The sequence below is a fragment of the Neophocaena asiaeorientalis genome, unplaced genomic scaffold, assembly GCF_003031525.2.
Source record: "Neophocaena asiaeorientalis asiaeorientalis breed wild unplaced genomic scaffold, Neophocaena_asiaeorientalis_V1.1 scaffold93, whole genome shotgun sequence".
Lineage (NCBI taxonomy): Eukaryota > Metazoa > Chordata > Mammalia > Artiodactyla > Phocoenidae > Neophocaena > Neophocaena asiaeorientalis.
Genome location: NW_020174273.1, coordinates 1,586,281 through 1,614,110, shown reverse-complemented (window position 1 = coordinate 1,614,110; position 27,830 = coordinate 1,586,281). Strand labels below are relative to the sequence as shown.

At 38.2% G+C, this 27,830-nt stretch overlaps 1 pseudogene; it reads right to left on the bottom strand.

The window, feature by feature from the left end:
• Positions 1–483: 483 nt before the first annotated feature.
• Positions 484–22,897, bottom strand: LOC112406773 (Golgi phosphoprotein 3-like; annotated as a pseudogene).
• Between the last annotated feature and the right edge of the window lie 4,933 nt (positions 22,898–27,830).

Here is a 27,830-nt window from a genome sequence, read left to right as displayed (position 1 = left end):
ACAAACTTATGGTTACCAAAGGGGAAAGGGGAGGGGGATAAATTAGGAGGTTGGTATTAACATATACACACTTTTATATATAAAATAGGAAATGAACAAGGACCTACTATATAGCACAGGGAACTATACTCAATATTTTGTAATAACCTATAAGGGAAAAGAATCTGAAAAAGAATATATATATATGTATAACTGAATCACTATACTGTATACCTGAACCTCATACAACATTGTAAATCAAACTATGCTTCAATAAAAAACAAAAATCGGCCAAAAAAGGAAAGAAAGAAATTGGAGGTAGTTTGAAAGTAAACATAACAAAAATCCAAAGCCTATTACAGTGAGAACGGCGACTCTCTTGAAGTCTAGAAGGAATGAAATGTCAATAGGCAGTAAAACTTTTTTTTCTAAACTTATAAAAGGTTTAGAAAGGTCTCTCATACCAGCAGCTTCCTGCAGGTACACACCCACAACAGGAAAAGCCACCCACCATTTCATAAAACGAAAACCAGTTATAGTGTGGGAAGTACAAACTACAGAAAACCAGGAGTCCCTGGAAGAAAAACGACTGGTTCCCGCGAGAGAAAGGAGGACGCTCGGTTCTGCGCAGCGTCACTTGGTGAAGGCGGCCACCACTGCCCACCGCACCTCGTTGGTGCCGGCCTTCAGACACTCCACCTTAGGGTCTAAGTCCAGGAGCTGCCGCACCCGCTTGGTGGCTAAATCATACTGCTCGTCCAGGAGGGGCGCGAACGCGTTCTCCAGGACAATCCGAGGCGTGGGCCAGGTAGATGAGGGCCAGGAGGCGCTTGTCCATGCGGTTCCTGCACCTTCTTGATGAGGCGCTGCTTAATGCTGTTGTTGCTGAGGGGATGTGTCGTCATGTCAAAAAGAAGGAAGTTCTGTTTCTTGGTTGTCAATACGCTCCTGTCTGCCAGGTTTTAAGCTAGTCATTCCTGCATGTTTCTTAATTGATAATGCAGTTTTAACGGATTCCACGTCTCACCTAAACAAAAGCACTTAAAAGCTAGAGAAGAATTTCAGCTATTATTTTCTTTGTACTCTTAACAGGAATAGCAAAATGTGTTCATTGTAGCTGGTTTGCTTCTGGAGAAGTGGAATACAAGTGTTCTAGGACTGTCTGTGTTCCCAGAACGTAAACTTCTTGTGGGACAAGAATCATATTTTATTGATCTCTATAGCCCGGCACCAGGTATATTTCCTGGAACATAGTATTGCTCAATAAGTATTTGGAAAAGAGAATGAATAAAGTATTCAGATACACGAATTAGAACAGATTGCTAATGGTTTTGGTGTGAGGTAGATATGAGTCAAATTGTAAAATGATAATTCCTGGTACATTTCTATCAACATAAAGTTGTCAGTAAATAGCCAAAGTATAAATTAGAGGTTCATTTATTTTTATTTTTTAAATAAATTTTTAAAAGGAATAATTTTAGATTTATAGAAAAGTTGCAAAGATAGTAAAGCGTTTCCACATGCCCCACTGCTATTTCCCCATTAATGCAGCACATTTGTCACAATTAATGAACATCGATACATTAATATTAACTAAAGTCCATACACTCTTCACATTTCCTTGGTTTTTGCCTGATGTTCTTTTTTTGTTCCAGGATGCCACCCAGGTTATTATATTACCTTTATTTGTCATATTTTCTTAGGCTCCTCCTGGTGGTGACAGTTCTCCAATCTTCCCTTGCTTTTGGTGACCTTGACAGTTTTGAGAAGTAGTGGTCGTGTACTTTGTAGATTGTCCCTTTATTGGGATTTATCTGACGTTTTTCTCACGATGAGACTGAGGTTACAGGTTTGGGGGAGTGAGACCACAAAGGGTGCATACTATCAGCATGATTTATCACTGTTGGTGTTGACCTTGATCACCAGGCTGTGGGAGGGTTTGTCAGGTATCTCCAATATAAAGCTATTCCTCCCTCACCCCTTTCTGTTCTGTATTCTTGGACGGAAGTTGCTATGTGCAGCTCACATTTAAAGAGTGGTGGGTTATTCAGTACTTCCTTGAGAGTGAGGTATTTACATAAATTATTTGGAACTGGAAGTTGTATTTTTCATTAAAGAATTAAATTGAGATTCTCAATAAAGATGGCTGGTTGAATAAATATTCTCTTCGTGATGAAAATGCTATGAAAATAAGAGTAAAAGGATTTCTATAGAAGCACAAACCCATAATAATAACAGGAAAGAACACAAGAGCAGTAAAGTTTCGGATACTGCAAAGTAGGTGAAAAAGTGGTAGGTGGATTAGTGGATGCAAGAATGCTAATCCAAAACTGGCAGTGGGCAGAGAAGGGAGGTACTCTACTTTACATGGCAGAAGCCCAGAGGCTCAGAAATTGGCACCAGATAGCTGTGGGAATGGTGGGGGGCGGGGGGAGAAGATAATGGTAGGGCTAAGAATAGAAAGACTGTTTGAAAGTCTATTTAAAAAGCATCTCCAGATCTCCTTCTCTACTCTGTGCAGTAGAAGATAATAAAACAGAGGGTCTCTGGACTCAGGGACACTGGGCACAGCTGAAGGAGGCAGGGATCTCCCACTGAAAACAGGGGGATTAAGTAAGAGTTTATGTCCTAGAATTTGGGACATTTCAGCCTTTTCCCTCCTCTTGACTCCTGGAATACTGGAAGCTAGGATTATACCCTCCAGCCAAGACACTGGAAGAGTCTTCTGGAAAATACCACCAGCCCAAGAGAAAAGGATGAAAAACACTGATATGAAGATTTCCCCAAAGAATTACAAAGAAGCCCCCACTTCACCACCGCCCACCATGCACACTTACAGCTTCCAAGTAACTTATTTGGCCTCTTTTTCCAAATATGAGCAGACTTCTAGAGAATGTCATACATTTGGGAAAAATTCTCTAATGCAAAACACAGAGTACAAAATAAAATATTAAAATAACAAAAAGATGTTTCTAATTCCTCCAAAGTGGAAAGTACACAAACGTCTGGTCAACTGGTGAATGTCAAAACAAAATGCGGTACATCAGCACAAGGGAATACTCTGCAACAATAAAGAGGAATGAACTCCTGAGGCATGCTGCAACAAGGATGGCCTTCAGAAACAGCACGTGAAGTGAAAAAGCAGACACAGAAGCACATATACTGTATGATTCGATTTATACGAAATGCCTAGAAAACGCAAATGGGTAGAGACAGAAAGCAGATTATTGGCTGATTGGGACTAGGGTTAGGAATGGAGATGAATTGCAAACGGGCACCAGAGACCTTTCTGGGGTGATGGAAATGTTCTAAAACTGGACTGCAGTGATGGTTGACTGACTCAATAAATATACTAAACATCAGTGAATTAGACACTCACAATGGGTGAATTTTATGGCATACAAATTACACTTCCAATAAACCTGTTTTTTAAAAAAAGGAACTCAGAGGACACAAACTATGAAGGGAGAAGAAAAATGTGGAAAAAAAAAGGCATTACTGTTCTCAGAGAAATAAGAGAATATTGTATCCATAAAACAGGAAAACAAAATGGTTGTTTTAAAAAGAAGAATATTCAGAGAACAACAACAAAAATACTAGGAAAATAAAAATTGGATGGCAGAACTGGAAAATCCAGTAGAAAAGTAGAGGATATAGTTAGGGAATCCAAAACTTAGGGCAAAATGGCAAATAACTGGACAATAAGAGAGAAAACTTAAGAAATTAATTGGTCAATCCAGGGGGCCCAGCAACTAAATAATATGAGCTCCAGAAAGGGTGAACAGAAGAGAATGATGAAGAAAAGTGTTGAATTTCCCTGGTGGCACAGTGGTTAAGAATCCACCTGCCAATGCAGGGGACACGGGTTCGAGCCCTGGTCCAAGAAGATCCCACATGCCGTGGAGCAACTAAGCCCTGTGCACCACTAGAACTACTGAGCCTGCGCTCTAGAGCCCTCGAGCCACAACTACTGAAGCCCGTGCACCCTAGAACCTGTACACCGCCACTACTGAGTCCATGCGCCACAACTACTGATGAAAAAAAAAAAAAAAAAAAGTAAGCCATCAATTTAAAAAGAAAGAAAAGGAAAGTGTTAATAAAATAACATGAGAGAATTTTCCAGAGCTGAAGAACATGAGCCTTTTTTCAAAAAAAGGCCCATTGGATATCCAGCTCAATGAATAAAAGACAAATAAATAAATAAAAATAAAGAAAAACAATTAAAAAACCCATTAAGCAATTAAAAAAAAAATCCAAAAGACTCATTATCATAAAATTTCAAACACTAGTGCACTGGTGGTAAACAGAAGGCTCTAAAAGTTCGGGTGGGGGGTGGATGTTAGGGGGAGACAGTTAATGAGCAGAAGAGTGTAAGAATGGCATCAAACTTCTTGAATGGGAGGTAGAAATAATGAAGCTGCACCTTCACATTTCCAAAGGAAATTTTTACTCTCCATCAAGTGAGAGGGTAGAAAAAAGACAATTTAGACCTCTAGACCTGTCCTTCCCAAGCACCTTTCTTAGGAAGCTACTTGGGAATGTGCACACACACATACGACAGTCACACGAAAGGGCTCCCTTTAGAAGGCGGATATTGGGATACATGGGGTTGAGGAAACAGAGGATCTAATAGAAGCAAAAGGAATCCTCAGGGTGATGGCCAGTGGAAGTTCCAATACAACAGAGGAGCAAAGGCCCACAATGGAAGCATCTAGATTGTAACCAGAAGGTGGAGGCACTAGGACGGTCTTGGACTGAAGCAGAATGGGGGTCCAGGATGTGGTTCTTCAGTTATTTAACATGTTTTGTATAAAATGTAATGAGAGACATTTTACAGAGCTGTTGAGGATATGGGAATATTTAGTCAGATATTCAAAGGAAATTAAGAAAATGTCTTCAAATAAGGCAATTATTAACTCCAAAAAACACAAGTTATGTAAGAAAGGATATATAATCATGCTACTTGATGCAAAAACATACTATGTACTACACATACATTGTCAAAATTAAGAAAACACTGAACATAGATTTAACAGATATTTAAGATATAATTTTATTGAGAAGATGGTGGAAAGGAAAGAGTGGTATACCTGAGCTAAAATCCTTGTTATCTATAATTGGAAATCAACAGGTAAGTCTATTCTGATGAGTCAAGAAATACCAGTATATATTATGCATATTATTTAGAAATAAGAAAGTAAAATCAGAGAAAATATCTAAAAAAGTTGAAATTGATTACTTGGCAGATGGTGGGAGTAGAAAGGTAAAGAAAAAAGACTGCTGTTTTATAAAAGTTACTTTTAGCAATATTTGATCTTTTATACTATTCAAACAGCACTTTGACAAAAATAAAAGTTGATTAAAAATAACACATCATGGACCTCCCTGGTGGCGCAGTGGTTGAGAGTCCGCCTGCCAATGCAGGGGACACCGGTTCCTGCCCCGGTCCGGGAAGATCCCACATGCTGCGAGCGGCTGGGCCGCTGAGCCATGGCTGCTGAGCCTGTGCTCCGCAATGGGAGAGGCCACAACAGTGAGAGGCCCGCGTACCGAAAAAAAACCAAAAACCAAAAAAAACACGTCATTTTACTGAATGCAAAAAAATGTATAAAGTTATACAATAACAAGAAACAGGAAACTTCAAATTATGGTATTAATACTCAATTTAATATATACAAATTTTTATTTAATCATATGAATTATACCAAAAAGACACAATTTGGAAAAGCCATTTTGCAATTTACGATTTGCTTTATAAAACTGGAGTTTTAAAATTATGATAATTAATTCATGAAAAGTTGAGGATTTGATTCCTGCTTTCTGAAGTTTATTAATATTTAAAGCCTGAGTCTATTTTTGAAGTATAAAGAACTTTATCAAATTAAAGAGTGCCAAATCATTCCTCTTTGAAGAAAAACATTACAATTTGCATTCAAATTCCTTATCTTTTTAAAAGAGGAAAGACAGCATTTATTTTAGGCCTCATTATATTTACTATCCTGAGTCTGTAAATGGAAATTATACCCAAACGATGAATGTAATCCTGATTACTTCTTTCTTTTGGGTTAAACATAAGTTCACACACCCATACTTAAATATTAAGAAATCAGCAACAGTTATTTTACCCATCTGCAGTCTGAGCCCAATGATGGGACAGCCTTCCCGCCTCCCTTCCTTCCAGAAGCATTTACTTTGTTCCTAGTATTGGCTGGGTGTTGAGGATACAAAAAAGAATAAAATATGATCTTCTTCTACCAAGAAACTGCAAGCTAGTGCCACTTTATACAACTAACCATAAAACAACATGGAAAGGGTGAGAGGAACAAAGTTCTACGAGAATAGAGAGGAATCAGAATTTACAGGGTGTCTGGAGACAGAGTATACTGGAAGACACTCTCCAAAGAGTACACTTTCTCTCTTTGACTTGGAGAGGTGGACAAGCCAAGGGAGAGGCCTAATGCCCTGGGACAGAGGGATCAGCAAGCGCAAAGCATCCAAGGCCACGCAGGTACAGTGAGACGCAGACTACCTGGAAACGCTGCCTCCCAAGGTGGTCCACCTGTGGTCCCTGGTTACCCTGACTACACACTCCCCCAAAGTCGCCCACACACACCGGGAGGAGGAGAGACACGCTGGGGTGTTTCATTAGAACCGGACATTCCTGGGTGGAGGGCAGGTGGGGGAGGGAGAGTGCTCTAGAGAACAAGCCATGCCTGTTTCATTTCTAGCACAAAGAAGAATGCATTGTAAGTTCATTCGAACAAATGACTGCTCTATGAATAGTGCTAAATTTAAATTTCTTGGACAAAAGGATTTTCCTCAGGTTCCAGATGACTCAGGTTAACGTGAGAAAAGACTTGACAAACAATTTATACATGCAAATTGGACGTGAGATGTTCTTTCGTTCAACAATTATTTATTGGGCATCTGCTACGGGCTTCCGTCAGTGTTCAAGGAACCAAGAACAAAAAAATCCTCACACTTGTGACACATATTCTAGTGACTTCTATTCATTTATAGTTCATCTTTCTGAATTAAAAAAAAAAATCATTGCCAGAAATCAACTTAAAAATTCATGAAAAACAACAAGCATTAACCGTATAGCACAGGGAACTATATTCAATATCTTGTAAAAACCTAAAATGGAAAAGAATCGAAAAAAGAATATAGATATATATATGACTGAATGATTTTGCTGTTCATCTGAAACTAAAACAATATTGTAAATCGACTACATGTCAATTAAAAAAATTCATGAAGGCAAATTTAAGGGACTTACCAACAATACTGAAGAAGACTTAGATATAAATGTGACAAAATGATTTAAAAACCTGTATTAGAAGAAAATTGTATCATTGCCCTTTATACCATAAAACTGAAAGGACTTCTATGATAAATATGTAGTCTAGTGCCACCTTGTGTTTAAATTTCTCAATTACAATGTGATTTAATAGTATTCATTTCCTATTTTTCCTATTGCAGCTGTAACAAATTGCCACAAATTTAATGCCTTTAAAACAACACAAATTCATCATTTTATAATCCTGTAGGTCATAAGGGTGTAATGGATTGCAGTGGGCTAACATCAAGGTATCAGCAGGGCTGTGTTCCTTCAAGATCCTAGAGAAGAATCTGTTTTCTTACATTTTCCACCTCCTAGAGGCTGCCTGAATTCCTTAGCTGGTGGCTCCCTACTAAGCTTGGAGCCAGCAATGGCTAGTTGAGTCTTCTCATGGTGAATCACTCTGACACTGCCTCTCCTCTTTCACTTATAAGAACCCTTGTTATTACATAGGCCTCACCTGAATAATCTAGGATAATCGCCCCATCTCAAAATCAGTTAACTAGCAAACAATTCCACCTGCTACCTTATTTCTCCCTTACCATGTAACAGAACATATTCACAGTTTTGGGGATTACAATACGTACATCTTTGGGAAGGGGGCATTATTCCGCCTACCACAGAGTCTGTTGGGTTTTTTTTCTGGGGGCAAATATGCTACTTCTTATGCTTCAATCAAATGGTAAAGATATTAAATTAAAACTGGGGGGTTCTTGGACTTTATTTGGAACTCGGAATTGATGAAAAACAACAAAAAAATCTTTTACCAATGTCTATGACACAAACCAAGCATTTAGAAACCACCCCCACCCTGTGAATATTTACTTTACTAATTAGCTTTATAATCTTAGCTAGAAAGACCCAAATTAAATATAAACATATTCTTAAATTCTCCCATAAGGTTAACAACTGATTTCTCAGCAGAAACTCTACAAGCCAGAAGGGAGTGGCACGATATATTTAAAGTGATGATAGGGAAGAACCTACAACCAAGATTACTCCACCCAACAAGGATCTCGTTCAGATTCGACGGAGAAATCAAAAGCTTTACAGACAAGCAAAAGCTAAGAGAATTCAGCACCACCAAACCAGCTCTACAACAAATGCTAAAGGAACTTCTCTAAGTGGGAAACACATGAGAAGAAAAAAACCTACAAAAACAAACCCAAAACAATTAAGAGAATGGTAATAGGAACATAAATATTGATAATTACCTTAAATGTGAAGGGATTAAATGCTCCAACCAAAAGACGCAGGCTTGCTGAATGGATACAAAACGAAGACCCAGATATACGCTGTCTACAAGAGACCCACTTCGGACCTAGGGAAACATACAGACTGAAAGTGAGTGGATGGAAAAAGAAATTCCATGGAAATGGAAATCAAAAGAAAGCTGGAGTAGCAACACTCATATCAGATAAAATAGACTTAAAATAAAGAATGTTACAATTTGGACACTACATAATGATCAAGGGATCAATCCAAGGAGAAGATTTAACAATTATAAATGCATATGCACCCAAACATAGGAGCACCTCAATACATAAGGCATATGTTAACAGCTATAAAAGAAGAAATCGACACTAACACAATAATAGTGGGAGACTTTCACACCTCACTTACACCAATAGATCATCCAGACAGAAAATTAATACAGAAACACAAGCTTTAAATGACACAATAGACCAGATATATTTAATTGATATTTATAGGACATTCCATCCGAAAACAGCAGATTACACTTTCTTCTGAAGTGCACACGGAACATTCCCCAGGATACATCACATTTTGGGTCACAAATCAACACTTGGTAAACTTAAGAAAATTGAAATCATATCAAGCATCTTTTCCGACCACAACACTATGAGATTAGAAATATTTTACAGGTAAAAAAATGTAAAAAACACAAACACATGGAGGCTAAACAATACATTACTAAATAACCAAGAGATCACTGAAGAAATCAAAGAGAAAATCAAAAAATACCTAGAGACAAATGACAATGAAAACACGAAGATCCAAAACCTATGGGATGCCCCAAAAGCAGTTCTAAGAGGGAAGTTTATAGCTATACAAGCCTACCTCAAGAAACAAGAAACACTCAAATAAACAATCTAACCTTTCACCTAAAGGAACTAGAGAAAGAAGAACAAACAAAACCCAAAGTTAGCAGAAGGAAAGAAATCATAAAGATCAGAGCAGAAATAAATGAAATAGAAACAAAGAAAACAATAGCAAAGATCAATAATACTAAAAGCAGGTATTTGAGAAGATAAACAAAACTGATAAACCTTTAGGCAGACTCATCAAGAAAAAGAGGGAGAGAAAAAAAAAAGAAAAAGAGGGAGAGGACTCAAATCAACAAAATTAGAAACGAAAAAGGAGATGTTACAACACCGCAGAAATACAAGTCATCATAAGAGACTAATACAAGCAACTCTATGCCAGTAAAATGGACAACCTGGAAGAAATGGAAAAATCATTAGAAAGGTATAATTTTCCAAGATGGAAACAGGAAGAAATAGAAAATATGAACAGACCAATCACAAGTAATGAAATTGAAACTGTGATTAAAAATCTTCCAACAAACAAAAGTCCAGGAACAGATGGCTTCACAGGTGAATTCTATCAAACATTTAGAGAAGAGCTAACACCCATCCTTCTCAAACTCTTCCAAAAGATTGCAGAGGAAGGAACACTCCCTAACTCATTCTACAAGGCCACCATCATCCTGATACCAAAACCAAAGATACTACAAAAAAAGAAAATTATAGACCAATATCACTGATGAATATAGATGCAAAAATCCTCAACAAAATACTAGCAAACAGAATCCAACAACACATTAAAAGGATGATACACCATGATTAAGCGGGATTTATCCCAGGGATGCAAGGATTCTCCAGTATAAACAAATCAATCAATGTGATATACCATATTAACAAATTGAAGAATAAAAACCATATGATCATCTCAATAGATGCAGAAAAACTTTCGACAAAATTCAACACCCACTTATGATAAAAACTCTCTAGAAAGTGGGCATAGAGGGAATCTACCTCAACATGATAAAGGCCATATGCGACAAACCCACAGCAAACATCATTCTCAATGGTGAAAAACTGAAAGCATTTCCTCTGAGATCAGGAACAAGACAAGCAAGTCCACTCTCACCACTATTAGTTTAGTAATGGAAATAAAAACAAAAATAAACAAATGGGACCTAATGAAACTTAAAAGATTTTGCACAGAAAAGGAAACTATAAACAAGACTAAAAGACTACCCTCAGAATGGGAGAAAATATTTGCAAACGAATCAACGGACAAAGGATTAATCTCCAAAATACATAAACAGCTCAGGCAGCTCAATATCAAAAAAACAAACAACCCAATCAAAAAATGTGCAGAAGACCTAAATAGACATTTCTCCAAAGAAGTTATACAGATTGCCAACATACACATGAAGAACAGTACATATACATATGAAGAACAACATACTATGGAGAACAGTATGGAGGTTCATTAAAAAACTAAAAACAGAATTACCATATGACCCAGCAATCTCACTACTGGGCATATACCCTGAGAAAACCATAATTCAAAGACACATGAACCCCAATGTTCACTGCAGCACTTTTTACAGTAGCCAGGTCATGGAAGCAACCTAAATGTCCATTGACAGATGAATGGATAAAGAAGATGTGAAAAAAAAAAAAAAAGATGTGGAACATATATACAATGGAATATTACTCAGCCATAAAAAGGAACGAAATTGGGTCATTTGTAGAGATGTGGATGGACCTAGAGATTGTCATACAGAGTGAAGTAAGTCAGAAAGAGAACAATAAATATCATATATTAACGCATATATGTGGAATCTAGAAAAATGGTACAGCTGAACCTATTTCTAAGGCAGAAATAGAGACATAGAGAACAAACATACAGACAGCAAAGGGGAAAGGGGGATGAGGGCTGGGATGAATTGTGAGACTGGGATTGACATATATACACTAATATGTATAAAATAGATAACTAATAAGAACCTGCTGTGTAAAAAATAAAATAAAATTCAAAAAAAAAGAATGAACTATGAACATTTTCTCACACCATATACAAATATAAACTCAAAATGGAAAAAAAACCTGTTAAATTATTTCAAATTGACAAAGGCAGGTGTAAGTCCAAATATTGCTTGATAATACACAAAGTATAAAAGTAGAGGGTCTTTGTTTACCGGGCAACAGGTTTTGTTCAAAAACTGGTCAGAATTAAGCTCATAAAAACTCAAAAATAGAAACCTCTGGGGACTTATCTGGCAGTCCAGTGGTTAAGACTCCACGCTTCTGCTGCAGGGGGCACTGGTTTGATCCCTGGTCAGGGAACTAAGATCCTGCATAGCTGCAGGGTGCAGCCAAAAAACAAAAACAAAAACAAAACTCTGAAGGGATTAAAGGAGGAGAGAAAAGAGAAAGAGAACAGGTAGATTGTGGTTCTTTACATGTACCTACCTCTCCATTACTGTAGCAGGTGAGCACCCCAATTTTTACAGCTCATTTTCCAGCAAGGGCAAGAGAAACTGCTCTGCACCCACCAGGTTTCAATGGGCCGCTCGTGGAGTGGCTTTCAGAGTCACTGGATGATCCAGAGTCAGAGGATGATGTAGGTAGGGTATGCTAATCAAACATCGAAGGAAAATCAACAAGATACAATGCTTGGGTTTTCAGCAGGGTTCTGCCAGCCTTCTCTGGAATGTCATGTATAGTGTTCTGAGGGAAGGGTACATCAATATTATCCAGGTGGGCTGAGGAAAAAAAAACATAATAATTGCAGACTTATTTTTCTGTTATAAAATTTTAAGCCAACTATTAGTCGGACTGAGTAGTAGTAATGCAAATCTTTCCAGGGCCAGGGTATTGCTTTTTGTCCAGCTTGAGGAACACTTCATCAAAATATTAAAGTGCCTCAAACAGAATCTCCTTACAAAGTATTTTCATGGATAGCAGTCATTAAATTGCAGCTCAAGTCTTGGCAGTAACGTGTTATAGTTTTCACTGTAGAGGTCTTACATGTCTTTTGTTAAATTTGTTCCTAAGTATTTTGTGGATTTTAATGCTTGTTTAAATGCTAATGATTTTATTTCTTCCTTTGTAATATGTATGACTTTTATATCTTTTTCTTACCTTTTTACATTGGCTAAGGTCTCCAGTATAATATTGAAAAAAGTGGTGAGAGTGAACATCTTAGCTTTGTTTATTATCTTGAGGGAAGAATATTCAATATTTAACCTTTAGGTATGATATTATCTTTAGGTTCTTCCTAAATGCTTTTAAATTTAACAAAAAGTTCCCTTTCATGTCCTAGTTTGCAAAGAGGTTTTTGTTTTAAAATCATGATGGCTATTGAATTTTATGAGGTATTTTTGCATTTATTGGTATGGTTATATGGTTTTTCTCCTTTATTGTGTTACAGTGGCAAATAACACCAACTGATTTTCAAATTTAAGGCAACCTTCTATTCCTAGAATACACCTACTTAATCATGATGTAGTAATACTGCTTTTGACTTGCTAATATTTTGTGAAAGATTTTTGCAACTTAAGAGATGCTGGTCTCCAATTTTCTTGTAGGTTTCTGTCAAGTTTTTGGCAGTATTATCTTGGCTTCATAAAATGAGTTGGGAACACTTTCTATTTTCTAAAGGAGTTTGTGTAAGATAAGTATACTTTCTTCCTTAAATGTTTGATAGAATTCCCGAAGAAAACCATCTGGACCTGCAGTTTTCTTTGCAAGAAGGCTTTCCATCATCAATTCAACTTTAAAAATAGAGTTATGAAAATTTTCTATTTCTTTTTGTATCAGTGTGGTAAGTTGTGTTTTTAAAAGAACTCTTTCTTTTAATCTATTTGTCAAGTTATAGGCATAAAGTTATTCACTACATTCCTTTATTTGCCTTTTAATGTATGTAGGGTCTGTGGTGATATTCCCTCCTTCACTTTTTTTTTTTTTTTTTTTTTTTTTGCGATACGCGGGCCCCCCACTGCTGCGGCCTCTCCCGCCGCGGAGCACAGGCTCCGGACGCGCAGGCTCAGCGGCCATGGCTCACGGGACCAGCCGCTCCGCGGCATGTGGGATCCTCCCGAACCAGGGCACGAACCCGTGTCCCCTGCATCGGCAGGCGGACTCCCAACCACTGCGCCACCAGGGAAGCCCCCTCCTTCACTTTTAATGGTGGTAATGTGTACTTTCCCTCCTTTGTTTCTTGATCAGTCTGCAGCATTCCCAAAAGTATGTCAATGTCTGTGTTCTTTTTTCCCCAGGACAAGCAAAAAGGATGATCTTCTTTCAATATGAAGAGGTAGTACCCTCTTCTCTTTTCTTCTATTTCCCATCAAACACACACACACACACACACACATACATGCACACATACATGCACACAAGCATATACACTTACAGATAAGGCAGACTACATCTAGGAGATCCCTCATTTTCCTAATGATAAGTTCCTCAAAATGTTCTTTGGACAACTAGAACATATAAACTTCGGGGGATATAGCCAAAAATTTTAAGTGACTACTCATAATTGTTAATTACTATGATTATACATCTGTATTTCACATCATATGTTTTATTGAGTTTTTTGGAATGTAATTTAATTTTTTTAATTGAGTATATTTGACACACAATATTACATGTTTCATGTATAGTATTGAGCTTTTGTGTTAAAATATATGTATCATATAAAACTGAAAATTTAAATGTGTCATTTATTATATGTCAATTATACCTCAATGAAACGGTTAAAGAAAAAAATATATGTGTATCATAAAATTTACCGTTTTAAGTGTACAATTCAGTGGCATTAAGTGCTTTCACAATGTTGTGCAACCAATACCACTATCCATTTCTAGAACTTTATCATCCCAAACAGAAAATCTGTGCCCATTAAACAACTCCCCATTGCCCCTTCCTTCCAGGCCCTGGTAACCTCTATTCTACTTACTGTCTCTATGAATTTGCCTGTTCTAGGTACCTCATAGAAGTAGAATCATACAGTACTTGTCCTTTTGTGTTTGGCTTATTTCACTTAGCAAAATGTTTTCGAGGTTCATCCATGTTGTAGCATGTATCAGAATTCCCTTCCTGTTTATGGTTGAATAATATCCCATTGTATATATATACAACAACTTGTTTATCCATTCACCTGTAGATGAACTTTTGGGCTGTTTCCACCTTTTGACTATTGTGAATAATGCTGTTATGAATATTGGTGAACAAGTGCCTGTTTGAGTCCCTGCTTTCAGTTTTTTTGTGGTATATACATTGGAATGGAATTGCTGGGTCATACGGTAATTCAATGTTTAACTTTCTTAGGAACTGCTAAACTATTTTCCACAGCGGCTAAACCATTTTACTTTCCTACAGCAATACATGAAGATTCCAATTTCTCCAAAGCATTGCCAACACTTGTTATTTTCCTTTTTTGTTTGTTTTTGTTGTTTGTTTTAGAATCACAGCCATCCTAATGGGCATAGAGTGGTATCTCATTGTGGTTTGGATGTGCCTTTCCCTAATGACTAATGATGTTAGACATCTTTTCATGTGTTTATTGTCTAGTTGTACATCTTCTTTGGAGAAATGCCTATTCAAGATCTTTTCCCATTTTTGAATTGAGGTTTTTTTTACCCATTGCCTCATAGGAATTATTTATATATTCTGGATTAACATCCTTTATCAGATAGATGATTTGCAAATATTTTCTGCTACTCTATAAACTGTCTTTTTACTTTCTTGATAATGTCCTTTAATGCACAAATGTCTTTGATGAAGTCCAATTTTTCTATTTTTTCTTTATTGCCTATGCTTTTGGTGTCATATCCAAGAAATTATTGCCAAATCCAATGTCATAAAGACTTTCCCCTATGTTTTCATTTTAAAGTTCTATACTTTTACCTCTTAAGTTTAAGCCTTTGATCTGTTTTGAGTTAATTTTTGTATATGGTATAAGGTAAAGATCCAACTTCATTCTTTTGCATGTGCATATCCAGTTTTCTCACTACCTTTTGTTAAAAGGACTGTCTTTCCCCATTTAATGGTCTTGGCACTCCTATTGAAAATCAACTGACCAGATATGCTTGGGTTTATTTGGGGGCTCTATTCTATTCTTTTGGTCTATATGTCTATCCTCATGCCACTATCACACTGTTTTGATTACTATAGGTAAGTAATAAGTTTTGAAATCAGGAAGTGTTAGTCTTACAAATTTGTTATTTTTCAAGATTGTTTTGGCTATTGTAGGCTTATATTGACTTTTAAATACTGATTTCCCCCCTCATATTTCATGATCCCATTTTAATCAAATATGTCACATGCAACTTCAATAGAGTCTATTTTGGTAAAATTCTTTAAAGTGAATTAATTAAGCTCATAAGCGATTGGAAAGTAGGGAAATGATGTCAGTATGCCATGGGAACTATATTGGTTCATCTGCACAATGTCCCAGCATGTAATATTTTGTGCCATCAAATAGAGCAGGGAGATGCAAGCACATTGGCAGGGGTGAATATAGCAAATACAAAGAAATAGAGTATTGAGAACAATGCCCTTTCTCTCTATGTTCTCTTTTTCTTTTGAAATAATTTTCCACTTAGAGGAAAGTTGCAGAAATAGTACAAAGAGCTTACATATGCCTTTCTCCCAGCTTCCGTAATTTTCACAATTCCATAACCATTATACAATTACCAAAACCAGAAAAACAGCATTGGTGAATACTATTAACCAAACACAGATCTTATTTAAATTTCACTCATTTTCCCCTTAATGTCTTTTTTCTGCTTCAGGATCCAACCCATGATCCACATTGCATTTAGTTATTGGCTCCTTGGTTTCCTGCAATCTGTGATGGTTTCTCAGTCTTTGTCTTTCATGATCTTGATTGTAGAATGTCTTTCAACTTGGGTTCGTCTGATGTTTTCTCATGATTAGCTTGAGGTGTTGCATTTTTAGCAAGATTACCCCAGAAGTGATATTGTGTCCATCTCAGTGTATAATTATTTCAATGTGATTTGTTGCTGGTGATTTATTAACCTTGATCACTTGGCTAAGGAGGTGTCTGCAGGTATTCTCCACAGTAAAGTTACCAGTTTTCCCTATGTAATTGACAAATATCTTAGAGAAATACTCTGAGACTATGAAATATCTTATTTCTTCTCAAACACTCACAACTGATTTTAGCATCCATCAAACTGACTAGACCTGCAACACTTACTATGGTGGTGTCTGCCTGGCGGTAATTTTTTTTATTTCTCTCATTTCTTCTACATTTATTAGTTGGAATTCTTTTGTAAGAAGAGATATTGTTTCCCCTATACATGTATTTATTCAGTTCCTTTTTTAAAAAATTTATTTATTTAATTTATTTTTGGCTGTGTTGGGTCTTCGTTGCTGTGTGCAGGCTTTCTCTAGTTGTGTAGAGTGGGGGCTACTTTTGGTCGTGGTGTGTGGGCTTCTCACTGCGGTGGCTTCTCTTATTGCGGAGCATGGGCTCTAGAGCACAGGCTCAGTAGCTGTGGCACATGGGCTTGGTTGCTCCATGGCATGTGGGATCTTCCCGGGCCAGGGCTTGAACCTGTGTCCCCTGCATTGGCAGGAGGATTCTCAACCACTGTGCCACCAAGGAAGCCCTTCAATCCTTTTTTATGTTGGTTGGATTCATGGAAATGTGTTTTATTCTGAGCTCAAATTCAATACTATTATTATTAGTATTATTATTTATGTTTTGCGGTACACGGGCCTTTTTAAACTTATGATTTCTTGGCTTTACAATGGTGTGAAGCTATTCCCATTTGTACTTAGAATTTTTAATTTTGATCTTTTCCAGGCTAGTGACATGTGGTAGATACTCTCTTGTGATGCTGGGTGGGGGCAGCAAGCTGTAGCTCCATCAGCCACGTGACCATGAGTATAAACAACCAATACACGTACAACCATTCTGTACCCAGACAAGCATGCTGCCTTTCACTTTTAGTACAGTATTTAATACTCCGTGAGATATTCAATACTTAATTATAAAATTGGCTTTTGTGTTAGATGATTTTGCCCGACTGTAGACCAATGTTAGTGTTCTGCGCACGTTTAAGGTAGGCTAAACTATGATATTCAGTAGTTTAGGTGTATTAAGTGCATTTTCAACTTTAAGATAGGTTTATTAGGACGTAACTCCATTGTAAGTCAGGGAATATATCTTTCGCACAAATAAGATACATACGTATTTTCTTTTTTTCTTAATAGATCTTTATTGGAGTATAATTGCTTCACGATACCGTGTTAGTTTCTGTTGTACACCAAAGTGAACCAGCCATATGCATACATATGTCCCCGTATCCCCTCCCTCATAAGCCTTCCTCCCATCCTCCCTATCCCACTCCTCTAGGTCATCTCCTTCTATGTGAAGAGTAACATGCCATAGATACTCTTTTGTGCTTTGCTTCTTCTCCACCCTCCTCCATATCGCCCCCCTTCTTCCTTTTGGCTCAGTTTGGTTACATGTTTTGTCTTAGATGGGCATAGTACTTAGTTTTCACCATCTTTATGCATTTTGATTTTGTTGCTATATCCCATATGCCCCAACCATTTTTTATACCTCCTTTCATCAAGGTACTTTCAGCTTTCTTTTTTTTCTTAAAAGGTAAGATTCTAATCTTACTGTAGTAGTTCTTTACTAAGAGTTTAATTTATCTCTTGTTACTATGCCAGTATTTCTCACTGGATTATGCTTTAAAAAAATTCTCCAACCACAATGCTACGAAACTAGAAATCAACTATAAGAAAAAAAAACTGCAAAAAACACAAACACATGAAGGCTAAACAATCTGCTCCTAAACAACCAACAGATCACTGAAGAAATCAAAGAGGAAATCAAAAAATACTTAGAGACAAATGAAAATGAAAACACAATGATCCAAAACCTATGGGACACAGCAAAAGCAGTTCTAAGAGGGAAGTTTACACTGATACAAGCTTACCTCAGGAAACAAGAAAAATTGCAAATGAAAAATCTAAATTTACACCTAAAGCAACTAGAGAAAGAAGAACAAACAAAACCCAAAGTGAGTAGAAGGAAAGAAACCATAAAGATCAGAGGCTAAATAAATGAAATAGAGACTAAAAAACAATAGAAAGGATCAATGAAACTAAAAGCTGGTTCTTTGAAAAGATAAACAAAATTGATAAACTTTAGCCAGATTCATCAAGAAAAAAAGGGAGGGGCTTCCCTGGTGGTCCAGTGGTAAAGAATCGCTTTACAATGCAGGAGACATGGGTTCAATCCCTGGTCAGGGAACGAAGATCCCACATGCCATGGGGCAACTAAGCCTGTGTGCCACAACTGCTGAGCTCTCATGCCTCAACTAGAGAGCCTTCATGCCACAAACTACAGAGCCCACGTGCTCTGGAACCCACGCCCCACAACTACAGAGCCTAGGTGCCCTGGACCCATGCGCCAAAACTAGAGAAGAGAAAACTCGCACGCCACAACTAGAGAGATCCCACATTCCTCAACGAAGATCCTGCATGCTGCAACTAAGACCTGATGCAGCCAAAAATAAATAAATCTTAAAAAAAAAAAAGGGAGATAACCAAAATCAATAAAATCAGAAATGAAAAGGGAGAAGTTACCACCAACAGCACAGAAATATAATACAAAGGATCATAGGAGACTACTACAAGCAACTATACACCAATGAAATACGCAAGCTAGAAGAAATGGACAAATTCTTAGAAAGAAACAATCACCTAAAACTGAACCTGGAAGAAGTAGAAAATATGAGCTGACCAATTACCAGTATTGAAATTAAGTCAGTAATTTTAAAGCTCCCAACAAACAAAAGTCCAGGACCAGATGGCTTCACAAGTCAATTCTACCAAACGTTTAGAGAAGAGTTAACATCCATCCTTCCAAAACTATTCCAAAAGATTGCAGAGGAAGGAACACTTCCAAACTCATTCTATGAGGCCACCATCACCCTGATACAAAAACCAGGCAAAGATATCACAAAAAAAGAAAATTACAGGCCAATATCACTGATGAACATAGATGCAAAAATCCTCAACAAAATACTAGCAAACCAACTCTAACATTAAAAGGATCATAAACAATGATCAAGTGGGATTTATCCCAGGGATGCAAGGATTTTTCAATATCTACAAATCAATCAATGTGATATATCACATAACAAACTGAAGAATAAAAACCATATGATCGGGGCTTCCCTGGTGGCGCAGTGGTTGAGAGTCCGTGGGTTCAATCCCTGGGCTGGGAAGATCCCACATGCTGCAGAGCAACTAAGTCCATGTGCCACAACTACTGAGCCTGCGCTCTAGAGCCTGTGAGCCATAACTATTGAGCCCGTGTGCCACAACTACTGAAGCCCACAGGCCCTAGAGTCCATGTGCCACAACTACTGAGCTCATGCTCCATGACTACTGAAGCCTGCGCACTCTAGGGCCCATGTGTCGCAACTACTGAGCCTGCATGCTGCAACTACTAAAGCCCACGTGCCTAGAGCCCATGCTCCACAAGAGAAGCCACCACAATGGGAAGCCCGTGCACTGTAACGAAGAGTAGCCCCCGCTCACCACAACTAGAGAAAGCCTGCACGCAGCAATGAAGACCCAATGCAGCCAAAAATAATAATAATAAAATAAATAAAAACCCCTTAAAAAATATTCAACAACCATTTATGATAAAAACTCTCCAGAAAGTGTGCATAGAGGGAACCTATCTCAACATAATAAAGGCCACCCACAGCTAATATCACACTCAATGGTGAAAAACTGAAAGCATTCCCTTTAAGATCAGGAACAAGACAAGGGTGCTCATTCTCGCCACTTATATTCAGCATAGTTTTGGAAGTCCTAGCCATGGCAATCAGAAAAGAAAAGGAAATGAAAGGAATACAAATTGGAAAGGAAGAAGTAAAACTGTCACTGTTTGCAGATGACATGATACTATACATAGAGAATCCTAAAGATGTCACCAGAAAACTACTAGATCTAATCAATGAATTTGGTAAAGTTGCAGGATACAAAATTAATGTATAGAAATCTCTTGCATTCCTATACACTAATGATGAAAAATCTGAAGGAAAAATGAAGGAAACACTCCCCTTCATCAGAAAATCTACAAACAACGAATGTTGGAGAGGGTGTGGAGAAAAGGGAACACTCTTGCACTGTTGGTGGGAATGTAAATTGATACAGCCACTATGGAGAACAGTATGGAGGTTCCTTAAAAAACTAAAAATAGAACTACCATATGACCCAGCAATCCCACTACTGGGCTTATACTCAGAGAAAACCATAATTCAAAAAGACACATGCACCCCAATATTCACTGCAGCACTATTTACAATAGCCAGGTCATGGAAGCAACCTAAATGCCCATCGACAGAAGAATGGATAAAGAAGATGTAGTACATATATACAATGGAATATTACCCAGTCATAAAAAGGAACGAAATTGGGTCATTTGTAGAGATGTGGATGGATATAGAGACTGTCATACAGAGTGAAGTAAGTCAGAAAGAGAAAAACCAATATCGTACATTAACGCATATATATGGAACCTAGAAATAAGGTACAGATGAACTGGTTTGCAGGGCAGAAATAGAGACACAGATGTAGAGAACAAATGTATGGACACCAAGGGGCGAAAGTGGCGGCTGGGGGTGTGGGATGAATTGGGAGATTGGGATTGACATGTATACACTAATAAGTATGAAATGGATAGCTAATAAAAACCTGCTGTATAAAAAAATAAAATAAAATTCAAAAAAAATTAATATATAATCATGCACTTGTACCTGTACAAGTGTTTAGTGTTGTTTTGTGGTGTTTTATATTTTTCATAAGTGGGATGCTATTGAATTCAGTATTCTAAACCTTGCTTTTTATTCTTTTCATGTCAGTAGATATTGATTTACATCATTCTTTTAAATTACTACATAATATTTCATAGTAGGGCTTTACTATGGCTTATGTAGCCATTTATGAATATATCGATGGGTATTTAGGTTGTTGTCCTTTTTTCTTTTCTTTGCAACCATGAACTAGGGGTAAGAATATCTTTGTGCATGCCACTTAAAATACATGTTTGATGCATACAGGATAGATATTGAGAAATGGAATTGCTGGGTCATTGAGAATGAATAATTACCATTTTCAAAGTTACTGCCACGTTGCTTTTCAGAGAGCCTTAAATAATGTTTTTTCTATCAGTTGAGTGGAAGAATACCATTTCCTCACATTCTTGATTGGTAGTATCAACATTTTTTATTTTTCGCCAATTATATGGTGAAAAGTTACATCTTATTTTAATTTACATGTCTGCAATGACTAGGGAGGATAACATTGATTTTTACATTTACTGATCATTTGATTTCTCCCACTCCATAACTGTCTAAGCTACGCATATACTTGTAGCCTTACTTATGAATTCTTAAATTAGCTTGTTAAACTATATACTAAATATTATTAGGATATTTGGGGGATTACATTGTCTTTATGGAACAATTTGGAGAGAACTGGCATCATAATATATCGAGACCATTAATAGTGTCCATTTATCTAGGTGTTTTTCTATGTCCTATAGTTTACTTTTTCCCCTGTAAAGATCTTATATATTTATTGTTATGTTTATTCTTAGGTGTTTTATACATGCATCGGCAGGCGGACTCTCTGCCACTGCGCCACCAGGGAAGCCCCTCTTAGGTGTTTTATACTTAGGTTTCTGTTGCAAATTCCCTTCCATTACATTTTCTAACTATCTATTGCTGGTGAACAGGAAAACCACCAATTTGTGAATGATTACCTGCTATCCAGTCACTTTGCCGTACTCTGTTATTATCTGTCAGTTTTCATCACACTTGTTTTCACAATCTACCATTTGGTAGACTAATACTACCCTGGAGCTGCCACCTCTTATCCCAAGTCCCTAGGAATAACAGAAAAGTTATAAGAAGAATACAATCCACAGCATGTAGAAATCTTCTTCTGGAGATAGTTTGTACATATACAAACACACTTTTTCTTTTCCCACTTACACAGTATAGTAGTATACTGAATAAATAGTTAATCATTTTCTGCTGCCTTCTGATAAGAGTGTTCAATGTCAGTACACAGAGAGGATCCCCTTCTATTTAAGGGTGCCACTATATGGATGTACAATAATTTACCCAGTGCCCCATGGAGGAAACCGGTGCCCAATCCTCTATGATTACAATGAAAATACTTGTATGAAAGGCTTTGCATCAATATCTTCAGGATCAATTCCTAGCAGTGAAATTCCTAAACCTGGATCAAAAAGTATATACACCTTCAATATATATATTATACATATATATTTTTTGGCCATGCCGCGTACCTTGAGGGACCTTAATTCCCCAACCAGGGACTGAACCCACACCCTAGGCAGTGAAAACGTGAAGTCCTAACCACTGGACCCCCAGGGAATTCCCACACCTTCAATATTGACAGCCACGGTCCAGTTGCCCTTCATAGAGGCTGTATCAATACACATTCGGAACAACAGTACATCAGCATGCTGTTTGCCTACACCTTCAGCGATACAACAGATGCTGTTTAAAACTGCTTGAAAGGAATATAGACAGAATTGGTATCTTAATTTTTGCTGTAGCAGATGCTGTTAATGTCCCAGCTAGTAACTTTACCTGCAGCCATAAGTAACAGTTCCTGCACATTCTGACAGCATCCAACTTGTGTCTGAATCTTTCTGCTTCTCTTCCCGAGTCATTCTGAGGTGTCACGGAACGTGCTCCACCCTGCAAGGGTGGACTTTCCAGGATGGCTGGGAAGAAACAGTCTATCAGCCTCTCGGCGGCAACCCCCAACCAATAAAGAATAGGAATCAGTGGATAAATACGTAAGCTTCTCCATCTCTCAGCAGGCGATTCTTGCTGGTTCCTCAGAGTGAATTCAGCTCTTGTTGACTACAGCAGTAATCTTCACTTTAATGTATCCTTTATTGACTTTTCTACCTTCTCTGTCTCACTTTCCCTACCTCCTCTCTTCCTGATATCACCTCCCCAGTAGCTACATGCCCCCTAATCCTTGCCTCAAGGTCTGCTTTTCCAGAGACCTAAACTGGTACCAGAGATGGCCATGGAAAGTTGACCCTCAAGAATGGGACTAGAGAATTTGCTCACTCTCTGGTCAGGAGGCATCAAGAACCTCATTGCTGGTCTAAGACGGGGTAGTGACAACCCACAGCATGCTGTAGCAGCACGTTTATTAAGACTTTCATCTCTGTTTGGGAATAAGGAACGGGTGGAAGGGACCAGGCTGGGGAATACGTGGTAGCTCTTGAGTGGTGTGGGACAATGGTATTCATAAGGATTGTAGAGGTGGTTAACTCTCCTGGAAGCCTTGAAGAAAGAGACTGGCACACCAGGTCAGCCAACTATCAACTCAGGGCATGTCAAGAGAGCCAGAAGGCTTTCATGGCTGATTTTAATTAGACTCTTACCTCTTGCAGCAGGAGGGCAGACTATGCTGAACATTAGCCTCAGGATACGATAATAAGAATGTCAGAGCTACAGTGGGATGCCGAATGCAGGCCAAAGCAGGTGTTCTGCGTTAATGTAAGGGCCCTGAAAAGGAAGAAACAGGACTGTGAAACTTGGATTAGTTGTATCTGGGTGAATGCGCTATACAATCTTAACCCCACATTTCCTTGAGCCTTCTGGGTGGGCATGCTTATTTACAAAAAGACCTTCCATTTTCTCCTGTGTTTTCTAATAGTTTCCTTCCTTTTTTTTCCCATTCAAATTTGACTGAATTATAATGTATTTTGTTGCAAGGAATAAATTGGGAATCCAACTTTTTTTTCTTTTTTGAGACAGCTATCCAGTTCTTCAGGATCACTAATTGAATAATTCATCTTTCCCCATTGATATCAAATGCCACCCTGGTGACATACTAAATTCCATATGCATTTGGGTCTTGTGGGAGAGAAGGCTAGTTATTTACCAAAGCTTTTCCTTCCTCTCTCTGGGCTCACAGCACGTTAGTTTCCCAGCTTCGATTGTAGTCAGGAAGTGATGGACCTGGCACGTAAAAGCTTCCCACACATGATCCTCCATCCTCTCTGCCTTCTGCCATGTGGAATGGAGATATCCTCCAGAAAAACTTGAGAAGCCACATACTGAGCATGGCAGAGCTAAAGATGCAAGGAGCATGAGCTCCAGAATCCCTGCCTGGAGGAGAGCCTGCCAAGCAGGAACACCTGTTTTGGACTTTATGAAAATGAGAAATCATCTTTCATTTTATGAGCCATTCATTTTTTTTCTTTTCTTTCTTTAAACCACGTATTGTTACTTTATCTAATATAGGTCTACTTCTGTACTCTATTCTGTTCCATTCATCTGTCTGCCTGCTCACGTGCCAGTAATGCACTGTTTTAATTAATACAACTTTATAATGTATTTTGGCACATAGTAGGGCCAATCCCTTCATTAACTTTTATTTTACAATTTTTTTCCTGGTTTCCCTCCTTTTCCATATGAACTTTAGAACCAGTATCACTAGCCAAAATAAAATCTCCTTGCTATGTTTATTGAAATTGCATTATATGTAGAGTCTGATATGGGAAGAACTGACATCTTTATAATGTTGAATCTTCTTATATAAACATCTTTCCATAGAATTCAGGTCTTCATTTATATTCTTCAATACCTTCGTAAACTTCTCCTTGTATAGGTGGTAATTTTTCATTTAGTTTATTCATAGGTATCTTTTTCTGGTGAAGTAATGCTTTGTAAGTAAGACCTTTTCCTCTATTTTATAATTGGTCATTGCTTATATAGGAAGTCTACTAGGATGCTGTGTTGCGTCTTAGCATGACGTCAAATAAAAATAAAATACCAGTCTGCCACCCAAGAAAAGCACTTAAAAGCAAAATAAATCTTTAAAAGTTTTTAAGCAAAATAAATCTTAAAAGAAGTTTAAAATGTCTATACTGCAATAGCAGAAAAACAGACTGTATAAAGAGAAGGTATGTTGTCAGTTTATTCAGAATGGTCAGAGAATGTCCGTCCCCCTTTTGGATTGGAATTCCAAGAGCTACCCACATTTATAAACTTTCCATACTATTTAACAAATAAGCATTGTCAAGTTGGGGTTTGAGGAGGGTCAATAACATCACCATTCTCCACTAAGCTCCTAAGCAACTTAGAAACAGGCTCAGGTATTTAGCCAAATGGAGGTAAAAGTGTCATCATTATTGAGAAAGCTGATAGTAGAGAACAAGCTTAAATCTGTGGCAACAACTTGTTTCCTACATTGCACCCCAGAGATATAGAGACTTTGCCATCCACTGGCACCACTGGACAACCGTGCCTGTTCTTACAAACTTCTGGCATGGAAGGGCAGAGCAGAACATACTTTGGTAAGAAGGCATCCTAGAATTCCCTTGTTTTACTCTTCCTTGCCTGGGGAGGAGCGAGTAAAAGGGCAGAGCAAGGTCAGGACTGTAACGGAAGGTGACTCCATATGGAAAGAAAATCAGAAGTGATGAATAGTGTTACCCTCTGAGAACCAGCAAAGCTATGTTCTAAGAGCGATATTCTTTTTAGGGACCAAAAGTTCGTATCTACGGTTTTTGGACGCTAGTGTCAAATATTAGATTTGAATTTTAGGCAGAAAATCAAACTACATGGATTTTTATGTCATGCTGACATAAGCATTGTGGAACATGGTTATCAGGTTTTATCTGTAAGAGAAAAGATCACAAAAAAGCTGTAAAACTGACACGACTGTCTTTCTTTTGTTTCTAACAAAGTTATTCTATGGACACAATCATTAGATTACAGGTATTATCTTTTAGCTCTTTTGGGCTCATGTGCTTAACACATCCAGTCCTTAGTAAACGTTTGCTCCTATATTAATACCTGTATTTGTTCAACTTGCTCTCAGAGATAGCATGCTTGCAAGAGGTTATATAATACAGAGCACATAGTAAGGTTTATTACTGTCAGAACTCCAGTGACCACTGGTATTTTCTGTACTCAATTCATTAAACATTTTTTGAGGCTTTATAATATGACAGTGACTATGCCAAAGCCTGGGGCTATAAAGATGTATGATGATGCAGTCAGGGGCCCACGTCTACCGGGGAGGACAGATGTGAACAGCTGACTACTGTGTGGCGCTGGAGCACAGTAAGGAGACCTCTAGGGACATGGGGAAGGCCTCGAACCATGCCTAAAACAAAGACTCTGACAAGTTACGTTGCCCAAGTTCACCTAACTTGTAACTGGCAGAGGTAGAGTTTGAACTTGGACTGATTTCAAAGCCACCAGTGCCTCAGGTGCCACTCTGTGACACTGGTGCCCTTATTACCCAGGTCTGCTCCAGATGGGGCAATGCTGCAGAGGGTAGACGGTGCTGCCGTACAGTTCCCAGGGTAGATTCTGTCTGAAAAGCTGGCCTTCAAGCCTGGCTCCAACTCTGACTTCAGCCCCGTCTCGCCCTCCCTGAGTGCTCAGGGTCACGTCTGACAGGCTGCTCCAAAACCTTACTGGACCAAGCTGACAGAGGTGTTCCCCCTTCTCGAGCGATTCCACTTTCCTTACCCTTCCACAGCGGAGGCTGCTCTGTGGTAAGACTGAGGCCCAGATGAAGGGAACGCTTGTGGAGGGTTTGGAAATGATAGTGAATTGCTTGGAGATACTTACTCTACCCCACTTCCCTGTCATGCTCTGGTTGATTCATGAGGGACTTTTTTGCTGGAGGTCACCTATAAATAAATCAGCAACATAAAAAATGGTAAGGATAACTCTAGATTCTATGAAGGTAATTTATAAGTATGGGGGTAGCAACTTCTAGACATTGTCTACATCACAGGTTTAGCCCCATAAATTCTAGTGTTATCTACCAGCAGGCAGGAAGGGAAGAGCGGAGGAAAAAAAGCCACGCCAGGCTTTGGCTTCCCTAACCCCGCTGACTGCACAAGTTTTAAAATTGTGAATAAATGGATGCTTGCACCAATTCAAGACAAGAGTTTTAAATTATGAGTATCTCTGCTTAAAACCCCTCCATTACTTCTCTCCTTATGGGCAAGGACCTGCCTTCTTTGAATAAAGAAAGTGAAATTCCACTATTCACAGAAATACAGTTGAAGTTAATGTGGGATTTAAAAAGATCAGGGGTTTAGGAGGCATGAGAGCAGGTGAGACCTGTAACAGCCATCACAGGACACTCTAAGTAGGGCTGAGTTTCGAAGTAACAGCCAGTGTTTGCTGAATGGCTCTGGTGTTAAGGGCTTTATTATGTGTTATTCCTCACAATATCCTGACGCGTTAAGTTCTCTCATTGCAAAGGAGAAGCTGAGGCTGAGGTCACACAGCCGGAACATGGAGAAGGGGGCAATGGAGCCAGGCAGTGGCCCTTGGAAGTTCACACTCTTACCACGATGTGCTGCTCTATTTCAGTCA